Source organism: Aphelocoma coerulescens, chromosome 1A (genome assembly GCF_041296385.1).
Source record: "Aphelocoma coerulescens isolate FSJ_1873_10779 chromosome 1A, UR_Acoe_1.0, whole genome shotgun sequence".
NCBI classification, from domain to species: Eukaryota; Metazoa; Chordata; class Aves; order Passeriformes; family Corvidae; genus Aphelocoma; species Aphelocoma coerulescens.
Genome location: NC_091014.1, coordinates 43,807,179 through 43,828,121, shown reverse-complemented (window position 1 = coordinate 43,828,121; position 20,943 = coordinate 43,807,179). Strand labels below are relative to the sequence as shown.

The 20,943-nt window shown below is 36.7% G+C and overlaps 1 long non-coding RNA gene across 3 annotated transcripts; it reads left to right on the top strand.

Annotated features, from left to right (window-relative positions):
• The first annotated feature begins 14,817 nt into the window (after positions 1–14,817).
• Positions 14,818–20,642, top strand: LOC138102122 (uncharacterized). Of its 3 annotated transcripts, XR_011147325.1 has the most exons (4): positions 14,818–15,006; positions 15,106–15,209; positions 15,737–15,977; positions 17,623–20,642. It is a non-coding gene; the product is annotated as an uncharacterized lncRNA (long non-coding RNA). The 3 variants fall into 3 exon arrangements; XR_011147329.1 differs by lacking the exon at positions 17,623–20,642 and having other exon boundaries at positions 14,818–14,907; positions 15,737–17,492; XR_011147319.1 differs by lacking the exon at positions 17,623–20,642 and having other exon boundaries at positions 15,737–17,492.
• Positions 20,643–20,943: the final 301 nt, after the last annotated feature.

Below are 20,943 nucleotides of genomic sequence, written 5' to 3'. Positions count from 1 at the left end.
GAGCAGCTATACCACTCTCAGGGGCATCAGGGAGGATTTTATCCAGGTCTTAAAAGAAGAGTTTTCTTTACTGTGTGAGCTGTAAATTAGACAGGGAAAACTCTGGGCTGGGAAAAAGGCTTCAGCAGCCTACAGTCACTCTCCAAGGCATGATCCAAGGATGGTGATGCGGAGGTACCCAAAAGTACTGCTCAGGCTGATGGGAAAGGAGTGAGGTCTCAGTGTAACCTCCCACAAACTATGAGGAGTTAGCAATCATGAAAATACAACCTCATTTCTGGAACAAAACCACAACATAGTCCTGCTAATCAAAGTATAAACAAGATAACCAAAATGCTGGGTGTGGGCCAGGTAGAGACCAAGCATGAAGCACAGAAGTTATTTGGGAAGTGCTGGAGTCAAAATAGCTGAGGGAGACTTACCTTGAGTGAAAAAAATCCACAGGATAAGTCAAATTGTATTGAGTTATGTACTACCTGACCCTTTGGCAATTTCTGCTTTACACAGACCCTGAGCATCAATAGGCATCTGAGATGTCATGTAGGTGCAGTGAAAATATATTGGGGAAAGTCCTCAGGAACAGCTGGATGGGAATCTGCTTACGCATGGAATGTGAGGAAAGCAGCAGAGCTTCTTTACCTATTACAGAAGCTGGAAGTATCTTCTCTTTCTTGGTAATTCTTCTCTTTGGTACTGTGGATTACCTTTTGTATTCAACTTTCTGATCAATTTGAGATTTTAAGGAGCTTTTCCTGGAAATGCATTCTGAGATTGAGGATCTCTGTGGGTTCTTTGAAGATAATAAGTACTTACTGTGACTTAGGAACAGGAAACAGAATTAGGCAAAGGAGTTTGGGTCTTTTTTCCCTTGTAGTTATTTGCCTACTTTTTCCTAGTATTTATAGGAAATTTATATTTATTGGTATTTTTTCAGACTCTTGTTCCTCCTTTGTTCTACAAGTTTCTTGGCAGTCAAAACATTATTTTGCACAAGATGGCAGCAAAAAAATTATATATGTCCATTTCTTTTAGGAGCTGGTTTATTTCTGAAAGAAGATTAAAAGCTAGAACAAATCATAGAGAGTAGCTATAAAATGAAACAGAATATAACTATTTATTTATAATTTGTAATCGCATGCAAACAAATCCTGCTATTATAATCACTTACTTTGAGATGCTAAATAGTGGTCAAAGTTTTACTCCTTCTCACTATCCTCTGCCCTTGATACTCTGTATTGAAGTAGAGAAGGCGCTATTGTACCCAACTTTTGGCAAATATCTGCTGTCACCATCACATCAGAACTTAATAAATGAGAAATAATCTTCATTTTGCCAAAAGAAAATCGTTCAACAACAATCAGGAGATTTCTTCTGTGGCCAATCCTCTCTGGCCTTGCCTGATCTTTTCCTGTGAGACTCAGCTGTATCTTTCATGAGTTTAAAATCTCAGGTCTTGCAAGGTTCTGCCTCTTGAGGTCTCACAGGCAATCATTGCAATTATATTTCTTTCTGTCCAGCCAGCCTTTGCTCTATGAATGAATCACTCATGAGCAGAATGCTGTTATATAATGTCAGCTTTAGAGTTTGAGAAGACTAAGACTAATTTTCATTGCATGGTATCCACAGTGGGCAAAGGAATGTGCTGGAAATAAAAGTGTTAGCATTGATGAATTATGGGGAAAGAAAAAAGTAGGATGCTTGTGTTCAATCATTTGCAAAATACAGATGGAGAGAAAATAGAAGTGTAAATTGTTCAGAATGAAGGAAATCAAAACTATCTAGTGAATAGGTAATCAGCACAATACATCCTCTTTGGTGAAACAGAGACAGCTGAGGCAAAAGATTTAGTTCACTCTATACCAGGTAGGGACAACCCACATATTCCTGTGAACCAGGACGTAGCTCTACAACAGAGTGAAATTTCTCACCAAGAAATAGGAAATAGTAGCTGTGGGGGGACTCCAGCAGGAACTCCCCTGTCAAATGCTGCCTCTTAAATGCATTGATGCAGTGAGCATCTTAGTGCGCTCTTTTCTCCATCAGTATCGATGATGAATTAGGGTGGGCCACAGACTGTGGCTTTCCTGAATTATCAAAGTTAGAGCCATCCTGTACTACCAATATGACCAGGACTAATTTTTCTTTCTATCCAGCTGCTTTAGTTTAGCTCTATTTTCTCTTCTTCTTTTTCCTAATAAATATACAGGATGAATCTATGCTAGATACTACAGTTAATTGCATTCACTTCTTAACTAAACATGGCAGACTACAGCATGCAGTCTAAATTATATGTCCATTTATTAAGATCTTACAAATTTTGTATGAAGAAATGTAGATAAATTCCAAATTTTAGGTGTAAATTGAAACTACTGGGATGTAATGGCATGTGGTAGAGAAAAATGCTTTTGCCTTCTCCTCTTGCAAGCAAAGAAGTAATATATAATTGCATGCTTTTGTAACAAGACATGTTTTGCTAGTAAAGAGGTTTTTTGGCAACTGAATAAAGTGACAAGTAGACTGGATTTTCCATGTTAGAATAAATGTCCAGACTTCTGTATTCTCTGCTCCTCACTACAGGATTATGCACTTGTTACCAGCTCTTTTCTCTTCCCCCAGCTATTTTAATCCTTCTGTCTACTGCCTGTGGTACTGACTGGAGGTGTTTATAGGCTGGGATAGACATACTACACAGTTTCTGAGAGATTCTTTATTGCATGCTGAGTACATCTGATGTTTCAGGTTTGCTAAGTATGTACAGATCAAAGGTGAACTTAGTGCTGAACTTACTACCATGTATGATTTATCTGAGGAATACTTGTGTTTTCAGAAGTCTCATAGCTTATGCTGTTGGATGTCTGAAAAAAATGCAGGAAAGTTCTATCCTTGTGTTTTGTTTCACTTGGGATGGAGCATAGGATTTTAATGTCTTCTGAGGGATAGTTGATGATAATGCCTTTGGTTCTTCAGGATCTGTTTTTCATCTGGTTCTGGTGCAAATTAATGCATTATCCACTCCTGCCATTACAGCTTCACAGGATTTTTTTCATATCTATATTAAACAAGAAATCACATACTTGACAATGAACTGTTTATTCACAATTTGTTCTCTGTCTTCTGCCACTGAGAGAATAATGTGACTATACATGCTTATTTTTCAGTGAAACATGGAATGGTTTGGGTTGGGGACCGTAAGGATCATCAAGTTTCGGTTTTTAATAAAATGATTATAATTTGGACAAGATTTTCTACTCCGATGTTTGAGGATTTTTGCATTTTTCATTATGGAAACATCAGTATCAAGGACTGTAAGAGAAAATTTCATGGCATTTATACAGCAATCGAATTAAAAGGAAAACTCCTATTTTTGCATATAGTTAAAAAAACTCTTTGTAGATAACACTGCACTTGCAGAACTGTCAGAATCAGGGAATCATTAATATTGTCTAATTTAAATGCCTTTTTTATGCTTTCTTTCATAGTTACAAGGGGCCAAAATTGACTAAAGTTGAAACAATGGCCTTTTCTTTAAGAATACATGGTGAGGCTTATTGTGGTTTTTTTTCTGTCTCCTGGGATGGAGTGGGTTGGGTTTTGTTTTTTAGAGTTGAACTTAGTTCTCTAGAGTTTTTTTAATTTGCTCACATAAAATGGTGTTTTGGAAATCATTAATATGTTTTCTTGTAAGATTCAAAAGCAAGTTTACTTTCTTATGGCAACTGCTGGCCTCCTTGCTTTGAAGTGCTTTATTGATACTTGAACTGTATATGATCGATACTGTGACATTTCCATGGGTCTGGTTCTGGATCATTAAAGCTGGGAAAAGCTTTGTTGTTAATTGCAGTGAGCATCAAAAGATCCATGCTGGATCATGCTTATAATATTAATCTCCACCATAACAAGACTACAGCATAAGATCAAAAAGTATTTGTTTCATTTTTGATAATTTTTATAGTTCTCAACTTCTTAGCTTGTTTCCACCTCCCACTATATTTAAAGCCATCATGATTTCTGCTGATCTGAATTTGTAAAGTAATTATTAAAAACCTTTGATATTTATAAGATATCTGAAATATTTCTACTAATTAATTATTGATTCCCCAAGTGATTCAATCCTACTGATTTGTAATAAATATTTAAGATTTCTATGAAATAAAGAGGGTTGACTTGTTTTTGTTTGCAGGGGATTGTTTGTTTGTTTGTTTGTTTGTTTGTTAATTTTACCTTCATGATTTTGTAATTTGAAGCAAGACTTTTAATACTACTGAAGACATTTTTATCTATGTGTATTTCAATGTGTACCACATATATTTGTCTTTGTGTTGATAGCTTGTCCTTGAAATTAGCAAAACCTATCAGTTGTTCTGTGTCCGAAAGAATCACAGAATTGCAGAATATGCCAGGTTGGAAGGGACCCACAAGGATCCTTGAGTCCACCTCCTGACCCTGCACAGGACCATCCCCGAGATTCACACCATGTGTTCAAGGCTATTGTCCAAACCCTTCTTGAACTCTGTCAGGCTTGGTGCTGTGACCTCTTCCCTGGGGAGCTGTTCCAGTGCCCAAACACCCTCTGGGTAAAGAACCTTTTTCTAATATCCAACCTAAACATCCCCTGACTCAGCTTCAGGCTGTTCCCTTGGGTCCTGTCACTGTCACTACAGAGAAGAGATCAGCGCCTGCCCCTGCTCTTCCCCTCATGAGGAAACTGTAGACTGTAGTGAGGTGTCCCCTCACTCTCCTCTCCTCCAGGCTGAACAGACCAAGTGACCTCAGCCGCTGCTCCTGTGGCTCCCCCTCAAGGCCCCATTAAGCCAATCTGGTCAGTAACTACACACACTCGAACTCCTAAACTATAGGGTTCATTGTCTTGGGGTAAATTATGAAGGCTGATGAGTATCTTTATACCATATGTTGGGAGACTTGGAACTTAAGAATTTTAGAAAGTAAATTTAAAAATTCCGAGTGTAGTTGGAGCCCAGATCTAGAGCTGGTGGGAAACAATAAATACATCTAATCTCTGTTTACTCCATGGAGTTTCAGTGCTGAAGTCAGACCATTCTTCAGCAAAAGACATGATTCTGTTTAAATTTCAGAAAGTAGAATCTTATCCAGAAAATAGTCCACTAACATTTTTCAGCACTCTCTGAACGGACTGATAAGAGCTAATCAATCAATTTTCAGAGCCTGACTGCTGTAGGAGGATAATGTAGTGACAGTGTGCTACTGCCTTCTCAGATTATTTCCCAACAGCTGCAAAAAACATATATATTGAAAATATGGCTTTGTTATCTCATATTTTTTTAAATAATGCAGAGATAACTTCTGGGAAAATAAGTTTTGGCCAGGTCACTAGCACACTCTGCTGAGAGTTCTCTTTCCACTCACTTTGAGTCACTTTGAGATCTTTTACCAGTCACAGAGAGGATGTGCAGCAATTGCTTATTGATGGTTCAACAAGACAGAGAGCTAGATAGCTAAGATTAATTGGTTACTATTAATATACTCACCACATCCAATGAAGAAGTCTGCCAATCCAACACTTGCCTCTCAAGTGGGGGAGGTAGAGGCCCTTTTGCATAGGCTTATTCTTCACACTGTTGAGTTGCTGTCTTATTCTCTGCTTTCATTTTTTTTCCCCTTGAAGATTTTACCCTTTTATCTCAGTATTTTCCTCATAAATCGCTGAGTTCCTTGCTGGCCCATCTCTGCACTTCTGAAAATTCCTTCATAAGACCTTTTTTCTAGCTCACTTCTAAGTCACTTTTTGAATTCAAAGGTTTGAGATTTTGAATTTTTCAGTGGCTCATTTGCACTTTCAAAGCTTCTTGACAAAATCAAATACATCAACCAGGAAGGGGTTTTTTTGGCCAAAATATGAAATATTTTGCCCCCTTTTATATGGGGCCACCTAAACATTGTCTAGGCTGTTATGGTTGTGAGTTGAATCTTCTGGCATGTTATTTCGGCTTTTGGAAAATAATATACAGGCATATTTTAAACTTGGATAAAAAATCCTCTTTATTTCAGACAGTTAAGGCATTTTTCAGTGTAATTTTCTTCCATACCACCTTCAAGCACAATCCTGTATTTTCATGGCATCTTATCGCAAAGCTGTTCTTTGTCCTCTGCTATATGGTCCTTGACAGGCTGGGCAAGATTCTGCTTTTAGCGTTGTGGCATTCTAATGTTATCAGTGCTTCTCTTTAAAAATCAAATATATCGTTTCCTTGAGACAGAACTTGAATTTATGAAACCAAGCTCAAAAAGGATGTCTAAATCATACCTCCTCAGTATGACAGGATATCAAATGTTACATTTAGCTTATGTCAAACTCAAATGCCTGCTAAGTCTTGAAGTCCTACGCAGGTTATGGTAGGATCTTAGCTGTAATCCAGCTCACCAAGTCACTTTTGTTTGAGGTCTTTTACTCTGCACAATGAAAACAGGAGAAACACAGCTAAGGAGCTTTATATCCTTTCATGTGAGTATTTTTGCTCCTGAATCCTTGAGCCACTCACTATCTCAACAGGTCCACTCCTTTTTTAATTTCATTATATGAAGTGACTTCAGCTCACTAACTTTCTTTCATCTTAACAACAGTATTCTGGTCAGGTTTAAGCCTTGGCCGCAAAGCTGTGCTCTCTCGCTGAAGCCCTGCGCAGAGAGTCGCGGTACCAGAGTCCACCTAGGAGGAGCTGACTGTGGGAGACAAGGCAGAGAATCTGAGCAGGGTCTGATGTTGCAGAGGCACGGTGATACCCCATGTAAACTCAATATTCTTTCTGTTAGGTTTTATAATGATATTGCTACCTCTTTTAGATGAAGATGTTTTGGTGAGTTGTGAGAAAATTACTTCTAAGGGTTGAAACCCTTCTGAGTAAATAGACTTGTATACTAAGCATCTGAGTTTGGACACAGGTCTCCAGTATTTCTCTGTATTGTAACAAACATTGTAGCACTGTGATAATTTATTCAATGATTCATGTTCTTTTTTAACAATAACTTCCTAATTTTTTACTGCTGTCTTGTGAAGTTACAGTGTGATTAACATTTGTTTCTGGGATGGTATTGAATACATTTGCTGTATAATTATTTGTATATACTCTCTTTTGATCTATACTTTCCATAAAGATATCCATAATTAATGTCACAGGTCTTTATTTATTTCCAGAGATAAAGAAAGTATTAATTCCCATGGCTCATTGGGACCTGCAGGGGAATAGCGATTTTTAGATCTAAATAAGCTATTCAGAATTCCCCTTTGGTATTATTAATTTTGTTTTTTCAGAGCAACTGCTTGAATGTGTACCAAATGAACATATTTAGCACTAAAATTAACTACATTCGAATAACTCATCTGTTTAAAAAAAACCCTGAGAAACACAAGCACATCGATCTTTGCAACTCTGAATGTAAGCAAAAACAAGGGAAATACAATCACAGAGTATAATATTGTAATAAAACATCAGAATACGTAAAAACCTCAGTCACAAAGTTATTGGCTTCATATGGACTCATAATTAATTCATAGTCTGCCTCAAATGTGGCTGGGAGAAAGGACATAAACCAAGAATGTGAGCTTTTGTTGTTTTCCCCTCTGTGACTTCTTTTCTGCCAGATTCCAAATGAAATGAAACCAAGGCTGGCATTACACACAATTTAATTCAGATGAAACTTCAGACACAAAAGTCATTAAGCATACATTGCCTAAATAAAAAATGAGATGTTTGCAAGCTGCCTTGACATGGTCTGCAAAGTTTAGTACATAAAAGCAGCCCAGTGAATAGTCAAATGCTACTGAAGTAAATAAAAAGAAAGCAAACCTCCTCCACCCCTTTATTATTCTTTTATTCTCTTACAGTTTCTGTCCAGATACAATACTCCAGATAAAATAGACAGTTATAAACCAGGATGCCGAAGCAGAAGGATTTCCTATATCACTAAGTAACTGCAATACAATTTGAAAAAAAAAAAAGAGACGCAAAAATTTACTATTTTAGCAGTGTTTACACAATTTCAATTTTTCATCCAGCAAATGAAGATCTATGACTCTTGTCTCTTCCCCGCAGATGCTAGTACTAATCGTAATTTCTTAGCAGTTAAGTCTCTTCATTATGTCCAAGGTGTCCAAACTATGATACGGAGAAATAACACTGACTGTTTTGGATGTCTTCCTGTTTAGGCATTAGTAGTACTTTCTAATTGGCATCAGAGACCAGGTTCAAAGCATATAAAGGGCAACTTACAGAGCAAGACAACTGTCAGTTCATTTCAATTTGCTGTACTTCGGCCTGAATATCTACTGAAAATGATCAGACATATATAAATCATGACTCTGGAGAACTACTGATACGACTGTGACTACAGATACTATGACTGCTCATCACATTGGAGTGACTTTCAACTGCTCTTACTCAGCTGTAATTTTGTGCTCAGTTCCCACATTGTGGGTGTGAAGCTAGTGATTGAAATAAACATCTAGTCATTATGTTGTAGCCCCCCAAAACTCACTGCAGCTGTGCAAATTCCTAAAAATTGGTTTAACTGATACTTTTATGAGATCCATTGCAGTGGCTGAGGGCTGTCGCAATAACATCCACGATTCTGCCTGACTTTCCTCATCTATAAGTAACCCACAAAGAATGTTAATAAAACAAATGGCTAGTGAACAGACCTTCTCTTAGAAAGTTTTCACTGGCAGAAATGACTCAGTCATGATATCCCTTCTGTCTCAAAGAAGGTGATGTGTGCCAGAAATCACTCAGTGTGAATGAAATAAAATATAATATGAAAAAAAGAGAATAAAATGTCTTCAAGTAGAAGACAAATCCAACTATTTGTGTAGATCTTTAGGGTGCCATTATTATTGTTATGTATAAGATGTTTGAATGCTGAGAAGATAAGCTACAGAATGATACTTTGAACAGCATAGAATACAAGAGATACTGTACTATAAAATCTGGTTTTATTTTCAAATATTTGTATTTTTGTGTTGGCCACTTAAAAACTAGACAAAAGCAGGCTTCTCAATACAGAAATGGTAAAAAGTCTTTAAATAGAATTTCATTAAGGAAATCTTTAAAAAGAATTCATGTTCTTGCTGTTAAACCTTTATAGTTTTGATCTTCTACATTTAAAGAGAGAATCTTTTGTCTGTATTTTCTGTTTCACATGAGGAGTTCTGTGTACTATGCATACAAAATAAGGAATTTGCATGTCAGACCAATAATTAGAAAAAAATTGAAATGTAGAGTCATAGAATACTCTGAGATGGAAGGGACCCATCAGGATCATCGAGTCCAGCTCCTGGCCCTGCACAGGACACCCCAACAATCACACCATGTGCCTGAGATCATTCTTCAAACACTTCTGGAAATCCAATCTTCCTGTAATCCAGTCTTAATTGCTTTAAGACTTAAATTGAACTAAAATCTACTAATTTTATTTCATCTTATGTTTTTAGTCTCAACTTGAAGCTTTTTTCCAAATGTTGGCATGTCCTTTTGTTCACTTATGTGTGGTATGTCTTTCATTTGTACCACCTCAAAAACCATATAAAACCAGTATAAACCATAAATCTGAAATTGAAAACAGCAATGGCTAAAGAAGTAATATAATAGAGAATTTTTGTATAAGACTTAAGTTTAATGATAATGAGGAATCCTAAGTTAAAGCCTAACCATGAAAAAAATTGATAATTTTATGACAAAACTTTTGTTATCAGTTCTCTCTTTAATGATAAATTAGATGTAGGAAGACTGTACTAAGATACAGTGTCTCTACTTCCCTGCAAAATTATGAACCTGACTTCTCTTTCTCTCTCTCTTTTTTTTTTTTCTGAGTGAAGCAATCTTACCAAAGGTGGCAAGTGAAATAATCTTGTTTAAGCGGACAAATGGGATAGTAGTACTTTTTTCCCTGGAAATAGTACAGTAGTTATTTTGTCACTCAAAAACACCATATGAGTTACATGAAATCAATTTTTAAAGAAAGATATATCTGAAATGTAAGGTATATATTATAGGTATTTTTAACTTCCATAGATCCATATCTTACTGCAAAAATGAGGACAAAAATCTTTGGTTTTGTGCTTGTTTTATAAATAACTGAGGAGGCTGCAGCTTTAGTTCTGAGACAGAATGATTGGGCTGCGGAATTTACTCACAAAGGCATTGCATAATCCTACAGGTATTGCTAACAGTATTCTTAGATCATTGTCAGTGTTAGAGAAATTATCCTTTATTTGTCTGCTACTTCTCTGATTTACATTAGTTCTTCCGGAAAGGTTTTAGAGGGGAGAAAAAAAGTGATGCATAGAGTTATCCAGCTTCAGAATTGAAAAGATTAACACTGGAGAGAGGCAGAAAATTTAAAAATGTAAGAAGAGAAAGTTTACATTCACACACTGAAATATACATTGTGCGTAGACACAGAAAATCGAGGATATTGAAAAGGTTTATCAAAGTCAATGAGAATAGCCAAATATTGTAACCCTAAGCATGTACATAAATCTTTGCAGGATCCAGGGCTTTGTTAATAAGTTTCATGATGAAATGATATATTTTAACAAAATAAACCACAAGACTTTGATAATAAATCAATTTCAAAATTAGTTGTAAAGAAAAGGAAGTAATCTATTTTTTACAGTTTAAAAAAACTTAAAACTGGTTGGTTTAGTTTTCCTTGAAAATTTGTTGTTTACTGGAAAAAATCACTTATTTTTCCTCACTTCCTGCTTCCCTCCTTATCTAAATTAGTGAAAAATATGTTCTTAAGATGACACATTTTTTCCTAGGGCAGTTTTAAATGAAGGTTATGTATTTCTCTTTTAAAATCTACAAATAATATAATTTCAATTAGACTTTAAAGGTTTCAAACAATGGCATAAAATCTAATACGACCTGCACATATACAAGTTTAACTGTATCATTTTTAGTAGTTCTCAGTACTACAGTTAGGAAAGCATACAGGGATGGAGTTAAATGTCAGCAAGTTGAGGACCTAAGGATCAATATTTTACCTTTACTCTCTTGTAGCAGATTATTTCCCTTTCAGTGGGGCAAGAAAATTTGCTGGAAGATTTAGTCAACAGAAAATGTCACATTAATTTTATAAAATGTGCCCTAGGAACATGTCAGGTGATTTCAAACTTAGGCAACTCTTGTCCTTTTGTCTTCATTTGCAACCCAGTAACGATCCATCTGTGCGTTCGACAGAAACAGATTATAAGCAAGAAATTGGAAGCATGTTCTTCCTCTGTCTGACACATACACATCTTTTTAATGGCTGACTGCAGATTTTCTCCTCTGGATATGAATATGTGCTTTGGCCAACCTGATATTTCTAATCCTCTTCTAGTAAAACCTGTCTGTGTCAGTTGTCTGCATTTACAAAAGCTTCCTTGAGACAACATCTTTTGCTAGGAGTTTTCATTTTCTGCTCCCAGGTTGCATGGCTGAGAGTAGTTTTCTGTGATTCTACCTATTCTCCCACAACATGCTTAAATCAAAGGGATCTTAGTTCACATCCACTACTTCTTCCCTGAAATAATACTCCTTTATATTCTCACATTCACTTTCTGCATCTTAGATCCTGGCCTTTTCCATGCATGTACAGTGCCAGAAGGAAAAGGTGCTATAAGACAGTGTGTCACCCAGGCATACAGACTTGTAGGTTGATGGACTTCAGATATTTGCTGATTAGAAAAGGTCTGTATCAATGGGAGAGGGAAGCCAGAAACTGATGGCTGGCACCTGGTTGACATAAATCCTGAAGAAAATTTCAACATTTATTTTAAGATCACATAGACAAACCTTTCTGAGTGAACCATATTAGTCTCAAAGACATTTCAAAATGGGGCAGGCTGATTGTGGGCAATGCTTAACTCGGCCCAGGAAGGAAGGTATAGAAGCTGAAATGTCAGCTCATCTTCAGGCTGTAGATTGCTTGTATCTCTGTTAATTATGTTAACTGTTGAATGATAATTAATTTAAATAGCAAAGCTGTGATCAATTTTTGGCAGATGTTTAGGTAAGATGAGTGATAGCTGGAACTAGGCTCCCCTGTCTCTGAGTTAAGGAACCCTCTAAGGGGAAATGTTAAGCTTGTTCAGACAATGATAAAAAGCAGTAGCTGAGTGATGATGAAACCATAGCTAGCCAGGCAGTCTGCACAGTAGCTTTGCTCAGCAGGGACAGAAGGAAGAACTCCTTGAAGTACAGGAGAACTCAGGGAGTATATACAGTGCTACATGTTGGAAGAGCAGTTTGCAGGTTTGCTAGAGGCAAATGTCTGAAGGTTTTCTGTGTGCCTGCCTCTCAAGGCTGTGCAAAAAGAGTGTGAACAGACTTAGAAAGACCTTTATAAAGGGATGAAACCTTACCATGCCCAGGTAAGAACAAAGGTCAACAAAATGGGCAGTTTGCACTGGAAGCATGTATTGGTGAAGGTCCAGAACAACTCAGATCAACCTATCCTTGTTGTCTTGATATGATCAGATATGTCCCATGTATTAGTAGCTAACCCAGTCAGTGTAGAGCTGGGTAAGAGCATAACAATCCTAAGCATAACTTCTAAAGAGAAATGAAATTTTTAAGAAGTTCCAAAACCTAATAAATTTTTAGCTCAGTAAGCAGTTAAAAGTCCCCCCCAGCAGAATGAAGGCTGCTAGATTTATTGTACAAAGTGCAGCAGATACTTTGCTGGACAGCCAAATGCTGTGTCAGTGGCAAGGGCTTCGAGTAAGATTTTACAAAACAGAGATTGGACAAAATGTGGCAGCTGAGGTTCACTTTGAACTACTTTAAGGTAAGTAATATAAGGAATGCATGCAGGTTGACGCAGTATCAAAATTTGAATTGATATTTACAATTAAGAACAAATATCTTAGAGTAATTTTTAAAGTTATCTGAAATCATTGTCTTAAAATGCAGCAGCAACCAAAATGGTCAGCAAGATATTGAGTATCAAGGAAGACATGAAGATCAAGACAGAATTGAAGTTCTGTAAGGGGTCAAGAACATTTAGAAAAAGGCAATGAGGAAAGACAGGGACCTCTCAGTTTAGAGAAGTCTTAGGAGGAAGTTGAATTTGGAGATGTTATTCTCTAAGACTCACAATACAAGAATTAGAGGGCACTTAAACTAGAAAAGGTGGATTTGAATAGGCAGAAGAAAGCAATTCTTTATACATGAGGCAGTAAGCTTCTGAATGTTGCTACCACAGCAGGCTGTAGAAGAAGAAGGTATCAGTTAAAAAAAAATTAGGCAGATTTCTAGAAAAGAGTTATTCTAATGGAAAATAAGAGATTAGATAAGGGTGCACCTTCTAGTATTATAAATATAGCAGTTGCAGGTTCTGGGAAAGTAGAGGGGAAGCAGACACAAGAAAGTTTTCAGGCTTGCCTCCTCCCCTGAAATCTCCTGTTGTTGTTTTCTGAGACAGAATATTGTGCTAGATGTACAAATTCCCTGAACCCGGAGAATACTTATTATGTTCTGACATGGGTGAACTTAGCTGGACTTTCTGGAGTAACAATAAATACAGATGACTGCTTGTGAGAGAAAAGCGAAGTTCTATCATCTTTTTAAAGGCATTTTAGGATATGACCTGATCCATGTGTGAATGAATGCTCCAGAATAACTCCTCAGTGCTGAAAATAAGTCTTACCAGAATGCCTTATTGATCTGTGGTCTTCAAAAATCATGGTATCCTAGTTTTGGAGGATGAAAGTCGACTTTACCTTGTATGCTTTCTGAATTGAAATGATAAGACTGTAGCATGAGGACAATGCAGAGGGTGTACGAGAGATCCGTCACTTAAACAGAAAATAGATCTAGATATGGACGAATAAAGATGAAAAGATGACAATGACAAAACCCTTTTTAGTAATACTGAATAGAGACCCTGTGAATACATTTGAAATTTCTGTGGTATGTCAGTAAATTGTCTAAGTTTGTTCATCTGTTTTATAATTTTCATTTCCTGTGATTTTCCGCACTTGTACATCATAATAGGTAAAAATAATACTTCCCTTTTCTGTTGCCATTGTGAAATGATATCCCTCTGATTCAAATAATCTGGGAAAGAGTTAATTCTAATACTTAAACTGTACAGCAGGTATTTTTCAGGTCACTTTGAGAGTAATGCTATCTTTTCAGCACTACAATAGTGATACAATAAAAACAGTTTAATTGCCACAGATGAGGTAATGCAGTGTCTTTATATATATAAACTATAGCAAAATTTTCACTCAAATATTTGTATTTTGTACATTTATGGCCATCCCTCTCTGGCTGAGCATATCTTAGTTATTTCATCCATGAATGGAAATTACTGCCTTACAGCTGTATAAACACTGAAAATCAGGTTGACTAATTGACTAATCTCTTCCTGTGTTTGTTTATGTTAATAAGTTTACTCACTTATGGTCTCCTAATGTGGGCTGGAGAAGACTGACTTTGTGATTTTTAGAACTTGAGTGTAGTCAGTTTTTCTAGAAAAGTCCTAGATAAAGTTTCTAATGTTTCATTGTATTGGTGAGAGATAGTTTTGATAGAATAATTTGAACAAAAGAATCCATTTCCGTACATAAAAAAATTTTGCTGGCTTAAGTGAGACATGTCAAAATGTGCAGTTCTGTGGAGAGAGAAACTTACAATACAGCAACAGAGTTGCACAACATTTCTGTATCCTGACAAAAAGATGAACAAGTGATTCCTATCTGCAATCTATAATTAGTTCAGTGAACTTCTCTGTAGCTGATAATGAGATCCAGCTGATAAGAGTTGTTAGTCAAAATTATGTTGGTGACTGAGCTACATGAGGTCGTTGAGGATAGTAGGATCAGTGTCTCTTCTTTCTTGTGAGGAGCAGGTTGAATGGTCAGAGCTCTGTGGCTGCTGGGAGGTGATTACTGACTCCTAGGGAAGCATCTGACTTCTGCAGGTGTACCCCATGAGGCACCAGTACAAGATCAAAAGACAGAGTTGTATTTGGATTTAGATTGTAAATTTACCTTGTCTTTTCTGTTCCTAAGCATCATAAAACTGTGCTGTAGTCCCATGGAAAAATCTGCTTTATTTGTTTATTTCTCCAATTCTCTAGAGAGGAGCTGCACTGCCTACTACTAGCCTTGAAGACTCTGTTCAGGATCTGCACAGCCCAGTGGGGATAGTGTGAAGATATTTCTTCCTGCTGGATATATATAGGTAAAAAAACAAGCAAAAAACCCCCAAACCAACCCAAAAAACATAGTTAGAGCTGGCATTTGTGAATTAGTGCTGTAATGATAAGGCTAGAGCATGAGGCTTCTGAATAGTAAAATATTAATAATCAGAATGTCAGTGTCTTTGGCATCCAGAATGTGCCATCAAATAAAGTGCAGGACAAAACTTAGTGCCAAGGATTCTGTGAGGAGCAAGTAAAACATCCTTGTATGGTGCATCTCTGGGAGCACTGGGATTTTGCTCTGTAGAATGAAGGCTTAGCCAGACTGCTTGACTGTTTTTTTTATATGGGCCTTGGACAGAAACGAGGAAGGGAAAAACAATTTGACAGACGAATCTGCTCAACTGATTAGGGAGAAAGCCTTAAGGAAGACAACTGAAGAAGCTTATTGGAAAGCTGCATATAGAATTTGAATAGAATCCTCCAGAGAGGCATTCACTGTTCATATAAAATTTTTGATTTTTGAAATGAGGACATATTTTTAAATATCTCTCTTTTTAAATTTTAGGAAACTCATGCAAATGAAAAACTCCTCCTGAACTTTGTACCTATTGCATAAATTATGTTGCATGTCTTGGGATGAAAGAGAAAACTGTTTTTTCAGATGATCTCCTCACGGTATCTGAGCACAGCTTTGACATAGTGGGCAGTCTGCCCCTGCATGGTCCCCTCCTAATGGAGGCAAGGAAAAAGAGATGGTGGCATGACTGAACACCAATCATGCTGCTGTGGAAGACTACTCAGATGAGGTGGGTGCAGGCAATTGGCTCATGTAGCTCAGGGAAGAAAGCAAGGAGTGACCACAGCTATTTCAGAGAAAGCTGATTTTAGGTCAGCATGAGGAGGACTGGAGGGTGAACTTTGGTTTAGATCAGCTGACTGTACCTGTTGAGTGGATCACCTGGTTGTGTAATTGAATATTTTATTTTATTTTCTTCCCAAGTTAATGGAGAATGTGAGTGTTTTCCTGAGCTAGCCTGACTAGCATGGAGGAAGTTGCTAATAGAGTATAAAAACTGACAGGCAATAGAATGGGCTTAGACAGAAACAGGCTTCAGCTGGATTCAATATAAATATTCCCTCCTGGTGTGTGGGGATACCCAGTGCCATCATAACAACCACATAAGGACCAGTAATATGAATGATATTTGCATTTTGATCCTGCTGTATGTTGAATTGCTATGTTCTGCTTGTATTGTGATTTTACTGCTCTGTCATATCCCTCTGCTAAATCCAAATCCAGTGTAGCATGAAATATCTTCAAATAAGTAAGTTTAGCATTAAACATTAAGCCCTTCTCATGTGAAATGTCTAAAAGAAGCTGCTCAGAGAGTAATGAATTCTGACAGGGCATACAGGATAAAAAGGGATTTTATTTTCAAAGTCTATTTTTCAGCTCCTGTAGACACATATCAGACAGGAGAAGGAAGGGAGGGGGAGTCAGGGAAGTTGCCAGTGTGTTATGTCCAGCTGTTTTTTCTTGATGTCGCTTTGTGTTGAAGTTAATCTTACACAAAGAGTGTTTTTTTATTCAAGTAAGAGAATAGTTCTCTGAAAACAGGTTTCTGATACTTGATGATCAGCTACTTTATACATAAATGTGTTCAGTTTGCCACTAGGTGCCCCCACAACCATAGGAATGTTAATTGTAAAACACTGATACAATAAAATGTTTTGAAAAAAGTGGAGGCAGTGAGAATCTTTCTGACAAATATTATTTATGCTTTACCTTATATCAAAGACCCTATAATATTAAAAAGTGGTTGGTTTTTACATGTTATATAGCTTTAAAGTGCTTTTTAAGTCCAGTTAAACTAAGTGTTCCTTCCCTACCCCCAATTCTGCTTCTTAAAATACTCCATTATCACCATATTTCTATTTCTTTTTCCAAATGAAAATGGAGTTGTGTGTGTAAATGGTTTGCAATGAATTTTGTATGTCAGCCATAGCTCTGCACGGGATCAATTACCAAAAAGAATTATTCTTCTAAAATGGAAATTTCTATCTGAATATTTATTCAACATCATATGTGTAATTTTTTGGCTGGGATAGGATAGCTGAAGACCAGGAATAAGAAACTTTTGGCTTCTATGCAGCTAGATGTACTTGTGACAGCTTAGAAGGGTTCAAGTCACTACTGACTGTGTGTTTAGATTGCGAAGTAAAATTGCATGTTGACTCACTAGAAATGCTTGTTGCATTTTATATTTTGCTGAGTGGTGGAGTGCTCAGGAGTGCTGAGTTATAGCATAGCAGAAAAAGGATTTAGAGAGGGAAAAATTATTTAGATTTGTCCCTGTGTTTACACTTTGTCATGTTTCTTATTAGCTGGAGATATATATATATATATAAATGTATATATAATCAATATTTTGTCGTATTTTTTTAATACAGGAGGGAATAATATTTCACAGGCCCATGAGATGAGACATTTCAGGAGAAGGACAGAACCATTTCATTTTGGGCAAGCATCTCTTGTAGACTTCAGCTGTGAAGGCTAGAAATCAGAGTAACTGCAAAATAAACATTTCTATTTCCAGAGACAGAGAATAGACTCTTATTCCATGTAGCCCATCAATCAAGAGCACTGCTTAAGAAAACAGCTCCTTAACTATTCTTTGTGTTTGAAAATGTGAATGGTTAAGATGTTGCTGCACTTTGATTTGTATACCTTAGATTTTCACTTCATGGTGGTTTAAAAAAAACCCAGCTCTCAGTTGGTGCACTATACAAGCATTGTATGTCAGCTAGGGAGTTAATTTGACAACAGAACACCTGGAATAATACATCTGTAATACTTTCTTGTATTATTAGTACATTTCTTTTCAGAATGAAGTGGTTTCAACACTCTCAAAATTGTTCTTTGATCTTTCTTTCTCCTTGTCTCCAGTCCCACTAAGCAGCTCCATCCTTCTTCCATCATCTTGAGATCCTGCTGTAAACATCCCTGATGGGCCCCTCTGAGGTGGGGGAATTGTATCAGGTGATGGGCTGTGGTGGTGGCAGGAGTGGCACCAGTGCCAGCGAGAGAGGTGAACTGCAGAAGATGGTGTTGGGGTGATATGGGGCTTGCAGGTTCAGTAATACAGCTTTTTCAGTGGCTGAACTGTTCCTGGCTTCTCACTGGCTTCAAGGAATGGAAAATATTTCATGGGGTGAGAAGTCCAGCCTGGCTGGCTGTATGGAATAGGCAGGATCAGCCTGGGCATGGCATTATGCTACTGCCTTTGATCCATTTAGGGATGAGTTTGTTCTGAGTGTCTGTCTATAAGGAGCAGGGGAAGTAGCAAGTGGAGCTTCCAAAGGTGAGCTGAACCCCCTCACTAATGTAGGCAGACTTGTGTTGAAACCTTTCAGTTCAGTTTGCTGTTCAGCTCCCTTATTACTTCTGCTTTGGAATTTATTTTTTTAAAGTAGAAAATTAAAATTATTAACTCTGTTCCAAGGACAGAAATTGTGAATGCCCTACCCCTGGAAGTGTTTAAGGCCAGGTGGATGGAGCTATGAGGAACATGGTCTCGTGAAAAGTGTACCTGCCCATGGCAGGGGGTTTGGAACGAGATGATCTTTAAGGTCTCTTCGAGCTCAGGTCATTCTATAATTCTATGACATTGGATGCTCTTTTCCTCCTTCAAGAAAAATTTCTGTAGACTCTCGTCTGACCATTCAATTTTGCTTCTCCTTTTGCAAGCTCTGGAAAATTGAAAGGAACTTTTTAAAAATCAGATTTAAAATAATAGTTATTTGGTTGAAAATGTGTTGTCCAGAATATGAATTTAAAGTTCATAAAAGTTAAAAATAAGACAATTTTCCCAAACCTACTTGTGCATTCTTTAAAGATGTTGTATTCATTTAATTGAGTGGGGGAGGGGAAAAGCAGCTTCTTTTGTGTTAGGACTGTGACAGTCAGAAAGATTAGAGATTACCACTCAGAAAATTACTCCTCTTTCAGGTATTTCAGAGATACAGATTATGTTATTACATGCATTTAATGAATCCTCATAATGTAAAAAAGAAGTGAAAATACCAGGGGAAAGGCAAAGTCTGCCTCGTCATGTATATATTTAAGCTTCATATTAGTGGTGTAAAAAGGTAGAAGGTAGATATTGTTGCCTTTGTATTTCCATTGAATGATATGGAAATTCCACAAGTGAAATGTTTAATGTCTGGGTAGTTAGTTCCGAACATAACAACGAACACTGCAAATAATTACTTATGTTTCAAAAATGTATGTAAATTAACTGATATTAGCAGATCTGAGAGGAAAAAAAGACAGTTGGATAGCTGAAACAGACAGATGATCATGTGCTGTGTCATTATAGTTTGAATTTTATGTCTAATATTTCTTCTAATGCAACTCTAGTTGTGGTTTTCTTTGGTGACTTATTTTCTTGCTGCGAGGTTTATGGAAGGTCTTTTGATGAGAAGATTGATAGGAAGGAAACCTCTGTGAAATTTTTCATTCATATCCTAAAATCACATCTGATATGTATTTATAAAGAATTAATGAACTAAGCGTTACCAGTTCAATTTATCATGCTGCTTAGGAATGGACTGAGTGTGTTCAGAAATGGCGTGAAATATTTCATCCAGCTATAGTGCAACTACAGTCAAATATAATGAAATCTGTACCTCAAGGCTGGAGATGGCTTGTTCACTTGCTGTGATATCTAAAATTGCCCTCTTTAGACTGATTAGTGAGAGACATTGTAGGGCAAGAATACCTAACTCCAGAATCTTTGAAAATGTAGCTATTCCTTGTTCTTTATTTCCCACATCTCCCACAGCTAGCTCTGTATGAAGAAAGGCACTGATCCTGCATCTGTACCTGTCTCTCTTTCCTGCCATGTAATTGTTTAAACTGGGAATTGCTAAAAGCATGAAACATCGTTTTTAAAATGTTTTTCCTGGAAATGTAACAAAGCAATCCTGTCTTTAAGGCTGTATTGCAATGATGATTTCTATATAAATAGTATAAATCTGTGCCCAGTAGAGAGGGAAGTAAAAATGAAGTAAACATGATCTGCTCTGTAACTTAATATGTCTTTTCTAGTAAAATGTTCTATATTTTCCCTAAAGTGTTTATTGGTCACTTTCACTGGGGTACTAAAATTAAACAAGAATATCTTGGTGTGTATGGACTTGCCATCTGACAATATCAGTATGGGTGGATATTATATGTCATGATGTTTTGCACTGTGGAAATGTCAGTATATATAGAAGAATAAAATCATTGTTTTTTTAGTTGAAACAATATGTATTTACATAAAATCCATTCAATTTCCCTAAATTACACAGATAATGACAAAAAAGAAACATTTCAAGTCATCATCCTGCAAGAGCCCTTTCTGGACAAAAGGGTCATCTCCTGAAGAGTTTCTATTGTGTTTCAGGACTTAGTTCAATTATTTATCTCCCTGAATATAATTAAAATAATAAATATTTTAGCACTGAAAGCCTTTTGTTTACTCCCTTTGCTTTTTTCACTTCAGTTTTTTAGTCTTCGTTCTTTAAGTCACTGCTGACTTGCATGTTAGGACTTCTAAAGAAAGCTGCATCTTACCTTGGGAGCACAGGTAAGTTATATTTTCCACCTAATGCTGCAGTGAAATAAATTACCTGTTACAAAGTATTTTTTGTTTTGAAACATCATGGGGAAGTCATGAATGCAATTTCTTTTGTAATGGGTCTGACCAATACCCTTAATCAGCAGAG